Raw genomic sequence first — 11,034 nt, 5'->3', positions numbered from 1 at the left:
AGACAGACAGACAGATAGATAGATAGATAGATAGATAGATAGATAGATAGAGGGAGATATGAGGTAAATCATATGCATAGAAAACAGGAGGAAATTTGTGACTGTCAGCAGTGTCTGTCAGTAGCTAGAAACACCAACTAGTAATCATCCTTAGAGTACATAGAGTACATACGTCACATGGACTAAATGGTACTCACAAGTCACAATACATTTCATACACTAATCGGTACTCACACATACACATATCATTAATCTGTTTACGTTCTTCATATCACACTGTGCACAAATCCGGATGCACCTATAAGAACGCCTAAAGTCTTACCTCTAACCATTGAATCCCCTTAAGGTAGCTATACTTACTCTACATAAATACTGAGATAAACACCTTAATAAAACAAGTAAGTTAAATGTGGTACTCATCTACAAGAGAAACATTACTGATAATCGAATCTAAAACGCACTAGTGTTTTTTTGCACACGTCAAGGTGATATACATAAATAAAAGACTATTCTGATGTTTTAAGTATAGCTCTCCTTAGCTCTATATTACCTGGCAATCGTGGTGTTTATTACAGGTGTGTGTGTGTGTGTGTGTGTGTGTGTGTTCTTGAGGCGTCAGCTGTTTGTAATGATTGTTACATAATGGTGTGTAACATTGGGTAAAAATCCTTGAAGTAAAAGAACATTAAGAAATAAACAAAATATAAAATAATGACAGAAAGAATAAAAAACTTACCAAAGGGAAAAAAAAGAAGAACAGACAGTAATGAAACAGACAAAATTTTCTTGCATTTCAAAATTTAACTTTCATCTGTGTGTCTTTGTTTATCGTCTCGTCTTTCTGTCTCTTTAATTCATCCCTTCCGGAGTGAGTAGCGCCTTCCCAGCGTCTTCCATCAGTTGACAGGAGAGTTATACCCTGGTGGGATGGGGAGGTTATTAGCCCAGAATTAGGACATAAAGGCTAATAAGTGAGCATTATCTGTCAGGGAGGCTGGCGGTAACACAGCCACGCCCACCTACCACAAACACCACAACACTACCACATTAACACAGTACAAAGGAGGTTTTAGACAGTATATTGTCGTGTTTGTAGGTCGAATGAGTCCCAGTGCTGAGAGTACGCCATGTAACTTAGATTTATGTACTGGGGCCTGCTAGGACCGAGGCTGATTATATCTGGGGTCCATTAGACGTGAGGCTCATTATGTCTGGGGCCCCATTATTACTAAAACTCATTATGTGTGGGGCCCTTTAGGACTGAAACTCAAGGACTGGGGTCCATTAGGACTCCCAATAAGACTGGAACATTATGAAAAGTCACCATTACGATAGATTTTGTCCCGTTCGTGTGAGGTGGATCACTGTTACCATGTTAAGACGCTTGAGTGAGCCAAGTTCACCTTCCTGGACTTATTATTATCACTTACCTTAACGAAGAACAACACAGGTACACACCAGATGAGACAGATAGAGGTACAAGTAGAATTACAAGAGCCGTTGAAGGTACAGTTACAGGTAGAGATAAGAGTAGAGGTACATAATACATAGTGTAAGTATAGGTGCAAGTGCAGGCACAGTTACATATGGAAGTACACATACTGTTACAGGAGCAGCGACAAGAAGTGGTACAAATGCAATTTTAGTTACAGATACAAGTACAGTTACTGATACAAGGGGGAAGGGGAAGGAGAGGGAGGGAAGGAAGGCGGGAGGGAAGGAGGGAGAAAAGGATGGAGGGAGGGAGGGCAGGAGAGGGAGGGCAGGAGAGGGAGGGAGGGAGGGCAGGAGAGGGAGGGCAGGAGAGGGAGGGAGGGAGGGAAGTAGAGGGAGGGGGAGCGAAGGAGAGAGGTAGGCCAGGAGAGGGAGGGTTTACTGAATATCACTGTGGTGAGGGGAGGGAGACGGGGGCTCCTCGTAGGTGTGCCGTGTTATTTACTCCCGCTGACCGGACACTAATGCACTTCTTGGCCATTACAGTAAACAAACGGTGCGAGATGTTTCTGCCTCTGCCGCCGCCTCTGTGCCTGCCGTCTCTCCTGCCATCTCTGCCGCCTCTCTTCCTACCGTCTCTCCTACCATCTCTGCCCCCGTTGCTTGTTTCTGCCATCTCTGTTGCTACTACTACCATTGCTGCCGCTTCTGTCGTTATTTTGTCTCTTGCTGTCATCTACCTTTATCTCCGCTACTGTTACTGTTACTGCTACCATCACCACCATCACCGTTGCCAACTACCATTCTCCACCACCGTCACCGTTGCCACCACTACCAACTACCATTCTCCACCACCACCACCGTTAACTACCATTCTCCACCACCACCAGTTGCTAACTACGTTGAACTACCATTCTCCACCACCATCACCGTTGCCAACTACCATTCTCCACCACCATCACCGTTGCCAACTACCATTCTCCACCACCATTGCCAACTACCATTCTCCACCACCATCACCGTTGCCAACTACCATTCTCCACCACCACCACCACCAATCCTTCTGCTCCTCCTCCTCTACCACCACAACTACCACAACCACCACCATCACCACAACCACCATCTCCTGACGACATCAAACACTGTAAGCCTCCATCCTCCTAGCTACCCTTCCAACGTTGTATCATCCTGTATATAGAAGACGTGGCTATTATCATCTCCTGGGGTGGGGGATAAGGGGAAAGGTGGGGTGGGGTGGGGGAGAAAACAGATACAAGGTAGGGCAGATGATTACAGGGGAATTAAAGCCATCAGTTATGCACTCGGATGATTGGGTAGCAGAGAATAGAATGATTAATATGGAAATAATACAATAGAGGAAGAGGATGATAATGAGGCATAGAGAGAGAGAGAGAGAGAGAGAGAGAGAGAGAGAGAGTAATGGTTAACATGATACACTAAGGAAGTAACTAATTGTGATATGCGGACATAGTAATTACTGGACGCCCCTCCTAATCTCAGGTACGGTCGATTAGATATTAAAACAAGCGTGTGGCTATGATCCAGGAAATAGGTAATTTGATATGGGTGATTATGACGATGATATAGGAAGATGCATCAACCCCATGACTCTACCTATCATGTCTTCCTTCTCCCTTCTCCCGCCTCCCTTCTCCCTTCTCCCTTCTCCTCCCTCCCTCCTCCCTCCTCCCTCCTTACGTGTTCTATCTATAAATGCGATATTATAGGTTAGGTTAGGTTAGGTTAGGTTAGGTTTTATGTATAGAGGGTTAAGTTAGGTTAGGTTAGGTTAACGAGTTGAGTAGTCAGAATTAGCCCCTGGCCAGTGACTCATTATACAAACCAAGTAACTGAGGCTTAAAGTGTGGAAATAAAGTCAAGGTGAAAAAACAAAAAAATATATGCCTGAAATCTCGAGTAGAAAGTAATGATTGATATCTCAGGTGAGTAAGACTTAATACTTTAGCTGAGTAAGACTTCATGGTTTAGCTGAGTTAGACTTAATGGTTTAGCTGAGTAAGACTTAATGGTTTAGCTGAGTAAGACTTAATACTTTAGCTGAGTAAGACTTAATATCTCAACCAAATAGTTATATGTTCCCTCTAAGCAATGTCAAGTAGTCTTAAAATTTCCAGTCAATAAACTTGATGCTTTAGTAAAATAGAAAGTGTTTATTTATTTTTTCTGGTAGCCATGTTTGATATAATGTATTGGTCAACACCGCTTGATATATGAGCCAAAACAGTACCTGGTGTTTAAGCTTGATATATGAGCCAGACAAGGTTATAAATTAAGAGTGAAACACCAGTTGATACTTGATCTAAACACTGCTTGTTGTATTGGCCAGTGATCGATATATCAGCCAAATGGTGCTTGAAAACTGAACCAAACAGTGACTGATATATTACTGCAGGATTTCTTATAGTATTTTAGTCTAATAATATAAGAAAATAAAACGAGTTACTTAAGTGGGATTTAATATTACTTGTGTCCTGACGCTAGACTTTACACGTCATCTTACCACAAAAGAATATCCTTAAAAAAAATATCGTCTTCATTTTAAAACACTAATTTAAAGGTTAGTTTTTGAAGTAAATGAACCTCACAGTCTTCATTATTTTGGTATCTATTGTGGTAAATTGGTCAAAAGTATATATATGTTCTGTAGTAATTTCCAAAGTATAATAAATTACTTGTATACGCTTCGGGAGTTTTGGTAAATTGTGACGATGAATTATAGAACAGCAGAGATAAAACGAGAAAAAAAAATATTAATGTGACCACAAAGTATATATCCTTAAGGAATGTTTAACGCAAAAATGATACAGAATTATACATTTTAGAGAAGTCTTTAGGGCAAAATGATAGCCAAATATACAACCTGCAAGAGGGGGGAACGAGAGAAAATATTTATTGAAAAAGAAAAAAAAAACATCCCTAACTATGTATTCTAATCTCCAGCGCTGTATAACAAGGTAGGATCCAAGCTAAAAGGGTCTTTAGCTTGAAAATGGCCGTCAAATATATACCCTCGATGTGATAAAATGCTTTAAAATGGCCCTAAAGTACATAGTGTAAAGGAGTCTTTAAGGCTAAATGGCAGGAGAGGATAGGAAGCGAAGGTTGTGAGAGACTTACTGGGAGCGCCGTGGGGGCCTTGCCTGTATCCACCCTCATTTATTACTCTCTAGATTTACATCAAGGCCGTTTAGATTATTCTTACAAGCCCCAAACTGTCTATTGTCCACCGGTTTCAACACCTTATTGCCTGTTCGCTGACAGTTATTGTGGGCAGTATCTTACAATTATGCCCGCTCGGACCACACTCTACTCTAACAACATCGATTCTTCCATTTTGCATCGTCCGCACTGCCCTCAACACCTCTTAGTGCTCACCACCACCACAGTCATACCGATTAAGGGAGGTCCGAGTGAATGTATCAGCCAGGGTTCAAGTACCGTAGGAATTCATTTAGGTGAGGGAGAGAAGGGATTTTTTTTTTCTTCTGCTTCAGGAGTAATTTTGTTTGGGATTTTATTTGGTGTGAAGGTGTTGGTAAGGTCGTGGGGCGAGAGGGGTATTACTAACCTCGGTGCCATTTACGAACAAGCTATTACCCGCACACAGCAATTATGGTAATGTATTTTTATCCCTTTTACAATTGCTGTACGTCGTTGGCGAGGGAAATGTGTGTGTGTGTGTGTGATTTAAAGGAGAGATGTACTAGACCATGGGGGGGTGTACGGAAGTGTTGAATGCTTTATTTTGTAATGGTGTCTAAAGGCTAGATGTAACCATATTGTGAAAAGAGAGAGAGAGAGAGAGAGAGACAGAGAGACTGCCCCTCATACATCGTTCTGGACCCATAATACCAGCTCCTTTCTCTACCATTACAATTACACAGCAATGGGATTAAGTCCTCTGTCACTGGTGGTTAATATAGACAACATGAGGTTCTGATCCTCCATAAGATAGAGAAATGGCGTTGTCTTGCAATTCCTACGGTTCATAGTGTTATAGAATCTATATTATATACCATACATAGATATAAGATCTCCTATACCTTGGATATATAGAAATAGTTGTTATACATATTGGAAAATGTTTGTGAAGGCTTTATAACGTTATGGAGGTATAAACAATTGCTTTATATCTCGGTAAATGACCAAAAAAACAGGACTTGCCTTCCTTCCTGTTGACGGTGGCAGAGAGTAGAACAGACTAGTGTTATATCCTGCCGTAATAACTTGGCGGCAGGATCGTTAAAACACCCAAATTCCTGCCCTAAACACAACATGGCCTTCACCCGCACATTCTGCAGCATTATCGCAAAAATTATCCCCGGATTATAAGTGTAAACGAGAGCATTATTGTTTTTTTTCTCTCTCTCTCAGTTCCCTCCTTTCCTCCCTCCCTCTCCCCCTTGTTCCTCATTCCCTCCCTCTCTCATCAGTACCACGTCCACCCTATTCCTTCCCCCCTTGTTCCTGGTTCCCTCCCTCTCTCATCAGTACCACGTCCACCCCACTCCCTTGTTCCTCATTTCCTCCCTCTCCCCTCAGTACCCCTCCCCCCTCCATCCCACTCCTACCCCTGGAAAATTATCTGACGAAGGACATTTGGATGTTATCACTATACTTATACTTATCACTATACTACTACTTATTGCTCTACGTTCTACTTATCACTTTAGTTATGGCAATACTTGTACTTTTACAGCTCTGGTCATTGGCTGTACAGGGATTATTTTGACGTCCATAATAGGTCTTAACTTTGGTGTTCCGTCCGTCATAAGCGACCTTGGAGTGGTCATCAACGGGGGTATAATAGTTATGGGGAGTAATGAGTAACTCTCAGTGCAAATCATCAAGGTAAAATGACTTTGTAAAATTTCAAATGGATGATTACATTGAAAAACGGGGAAAAAATTACACAGCGACAGGTAGGAGGAGGAGTTGGTGCAATCGTAAAATAAGACCATGTTGCAGTTTCAATATAAGTATTCTATTAAATATTGCAGGATAGTGTTGCCTTGAGTTGATTCAGTCGTGATGCAACCTTCTTTCTGTTGTTATATTATATTCTCCTGTTAAATATTATAGGTATGTATTATGTTAGTTTTAAGATAGCCGTTCGGTCGTAGGATCGCAATTCAATTATCTCTCGGTAATTTTGTGTAATATCTCTGAAGAGTTTTAATCTGAATGAACTGTGAGAGCAAAAGTTGATAGCACAATTTTCATTCTACAAATTTAGGATAATACCTGTGTTTAAGGCTTTAATATACCTTAATATAAGTAAGAGGTGAAGAACAGACCCGCCACAGTGCAATTCTCTTCCTAGTGTCATAATAAGATGTATTTAAGTCTCTATTCCTCGTAATCTGGGTTATTTTCTGAATACAAAGCATCACACAATACAATTCTCACTCTTATTCTCAAATCATTATAAAACTCTCTTAGTATCTCTCTACCCGGGATGAATTAAGATAACTCGAATGTTATAATGTCGTAATAAAGTTCTCGTTGAACAATTTCTAAAGTGATAACTCTATTCAGGATGGGGATTTGTGGTTGGCGTTAAGATTACACTAGCAGAGAGGAAAGATCACAACACACGTCGTCTGGACAAGAGTAATGCTGGTGTGTCGTCTTTACCTCGTGATGGCCATCGAGATAACACCACACACCCTCAAGATCACAACACATCCTTCACTCAACAAGTGTGTTCAAGATAACACCCCTCTAAGACTAATGCCAGGATGGAGCGGGGGATCACCACTAGATAACAGCACAAGTCAACACCGTCACCATAACTTGTGTGACGGTTGACGTGGAGTTCTCTTCCTCGCGTCACAGGCTATTGATAACGTATCTCTCAGACGTGTGACGGACGCATCCCGTAGCGTTACCCAATATGTTTTTTTGTTTTTCCGGGTATTAAATGATTCCACCTGCGGGACAGAGCCAACCACTTAACACTCCAGGTGAAAAAGATATTAACCAGAGACATAAATAATTAATTAGTAGGCAAATGATAAGGCCAATTGAATCCATGAGTTTCTTAGGCGTCTGTTACTCAAAGGTTCTTTTGTTACTCTCTACCTGTTAATTACTGCCATACGTCACACACACCTGTAATAGCTTATGGGTTATGCCATTATGTCACTCCGTTCTTCTGTATGTCCGTGTGTCCGTTTGTGGATTTGTCCGTCCGTAAATCCGTCCGTACGTTCGCTAACTTCAAAGACTTCGCGAATCGATATGGAATTTGGTTCGCAACTTCATATCACAATTACCTTGACCAACTTACGATAATTATGAATCAGTGTTTTTCCAATATTTTTCCCCGAGCTATGACACACACACACACACACACACACACACACACACACACACACACACACACACACACACACACACACACACACACACACACACACACACTAAGCCTTATTAGAGAATTATAATGTTAAAGATATGATGTGTGGCTGAGCAGTCGACCACCTGGAGACGTTAATTAACCTTTGTGTATAATTTGTGTACGAGATGATTATAAAGAAGGTGACTACATTATTAGGTGTAAATAACTAGGTTGGGGGAGTTATTTTTTTCCATTCTAGCTTAAGTCATTATCTGGTATGAAGTTACTATTGCATGAGAATTACTTTACCTGTTCCTGTACCTGTAATTTATACCTAAATCTGTACTTGTATTAAATTATATATAAAACAAAATCATTTATATTTTATTACCAGGTAGGAGTTATTTCATCTATACTTTATACTTGAAACTATACCTATACTTATAACTGAATAAGAGATTGGATTCTAATAAAGGTGAATCTACACCTGTGATCATCTCTTCTGAATCCTAATATCTGATTCTCATTCGTATTCATCACACAGAGCTCAGGGAGTTAGAGAGGAACCATCACTTATTAATCGGCGTCGGAAACGTTCATCTTAGACCCATCTTCCTCATGACTAAATGCATGTAATGACTGCTCAGGTACGAAGCCTTAATGACTTCCTTGAGTGTAGTGGCAATTAGGTAAAAAAAAAAGCCTTGACCATCAGAGTCTCAGGTAGGTAAGAGAGAGAGAGAGAGAGAGAGAGAGAGAGAGAGAGAGAGAGAGAGAGAGAGAGAATATTATTACAAAAACTTTACCCCAGAGGTTCACATCACACCGTCACCGTCTTTAATATTTATGTTAAGTCCTTCATATTCTTTCTCTGTGTTTACGAGACCTCAACGGACACACAGACTCACTCACATTATTCCTGACACCAACGGCAATAAAAGCGCACCATCTGCTTCTTTATAATAAGCCACAAACTCCTCCAAGAACGGTGTTAAGGAGCAGCGGGGAGTTGAAGTTGCAAGAATGTGACTCGGGTTGATCTGCAAGTCTGATGGTTGGAGTTGAGTCTTACAGAGCGGAAATTAGGACCATTACGACTGCCTAAGCGTCCTATCTCGTTAATTGGGCCATAAGCAAGAGGATTTATGGTGATATTCAGTGTGTATCACCGCAACATCCGTCCCTCGTATGTCTCCTGGTGCTGGCTAGACCCTTTGTGGTGTACTGTTAAGGGGGTGACCGTAAGACAGACAGACAGACAGAGAGGGGCAAACAGACTGAAACAAAGACAGACAGACAGACAGACAGACGAAGAACTTGACATACCTTCAGTGGGCCCAAGCGTTATATGTACTGTACCCAAGATGCCTCGGGTGAACGGTGCAATTCATTATCATGCTGTGTACGTAATAAACACCACATACCTCTTAGTATTATATATACACACAAGAAAATTATTTACCAGTACTAATATGGTTATCTGTATACTGCTCCGTGTAAGAAAGGCCTTTAAGGAATGTGGATTAACTGAACAACAGGTGAAATTTCTCTTAGTTGGGATAATTATGTGTTGCTCCTCACACACACACACACACACACACACACACACACACACACACACACATGACATCCCTTAACTGTAGAGTCTGTAACACTTGGTAGTCTTAATGTTTTGTAGACGTTATGTACTAAATAATATTAAATTTATGTAAATTAAATAACTACATTATACAGAAATTAAGGAGTAATTTCATGTTAATTTTGATAATTTGTTGAAGGATATGATTAATAGGGAGAAGTTAAAAGTGGTTCGGATATAGAAGATACTGAATAACCTAACACATGTGGTCAGCTGAGAGGAATACTTAAACCAGTATTTATTGTCTCCACTGAATGTTTTATCTATAAGCAAGAAATAAGAACGTATGGTTAGTAGATATAATGTGTAAACTATCAGATCATCTTATTTTCTATATATTTATCTTAACTATTGACTCTTGGCTTTCATTTATCCATTTAACCATATGAGTAATAATAATTTGTAATATTTTTGACCTCACATGATGCTGGTATATAATATTTTACAATCTTGAGTATGGAAGTATGCCTAGTAACATAATCATTAGACCATTATTATGTATCGTAACTAACAGTGTGGGCCGTGGGCTGCATACACCAAGGTCCTGTATAATGCTTGGTTTACTGACGCTCAGGGCTGTTCACTTCCCACAGGCCAGACTGGGGCGCACTCCGAGGTTGTTTAGTGGACAATAACAATTATGATTTGATATACACTGATCCATTGCTTTACTCTTTTACCATAAACTAATTTTCGTGACATATTGTATAATTATCTAGCTGTAACCGTAGCTAACGTGCCAATAAATGTTATAGAGATGAAGTTAACTGTAATTTTTGTATCATCTCAAAAACTAGGCTTTGAATAGGACGTCTTTACCCTAATGTGTGTGTGAAAGATTTTGCATTCAACGACACTACAGATGGAGAGCTAGCCTAACATTTATGGGTTTCTTTGATACCTTTGTGACACATGCTAACTCTGTTACTGTACCTCTGTGACACATGTTGACTCTAGTACTGTACCTCTGTGACACATGCTTAAAAATTACGAAGATATGGAATTCTCTGTATATATCGTTGAAGGATTACACGACTTCATATGTAAGGGCTGTAGGCGACGTTTTTTATTGGCTAGAAATTACTGAGAGGAATAACCGAATATTTTTGACGAATACGAGAACGAAATATGTTGAGCAGTGAGTGACCCTTGGAGTGTATGGTGGCGCCTCCAGTGGAGCAGATATTTAACGTCTTTATGAAGATGACCTTTTAGCTGATTTTATTATTATTATTATTATTATTATTATTATTATTATTATTATTATTATTATTATTATTATTTATTGTTATTATTATTATTATTATTATTATTATTATTATTATTATTATTATTATTATTATTATTATTATTATTCATTTTTATTTTTATTATTATTATTATTATTATTTATTTTTATTATTATTATTATTATTATTATTATTATTATTATTATTATTATTATTATTATTATTATTATTATTATTATACACTCGTCTTATGAATCCATCGAACGCGTGTGCGGCACAAGTCTGCTCACACCTCCCACACACTTACTGTACATCCCTTAGTATACCTACATCGATCAAGCATAACA

Source organism: Homarus americanus, unplaced genomic scaffold (assembly GCF_018991925.1).
Source record: "Homarus americanus isolate GMGI-L3 unplaced genomic scaffold, GMGI_Hamer_2.0 scaffold43704, whole genome shotgun sequence".
Taxonomy (NCBI): domain Eukaryota; kingdom Metazoa; phylum Arthropoda; class Malacostraca; order Decapoda; family Nephropidae; genus Homarus; species Homarus americanus.
The sequence above is the reverse complement of the archived record's forward strand: the minus strand, read 5'-3'. Positions refer to the sequence as shown.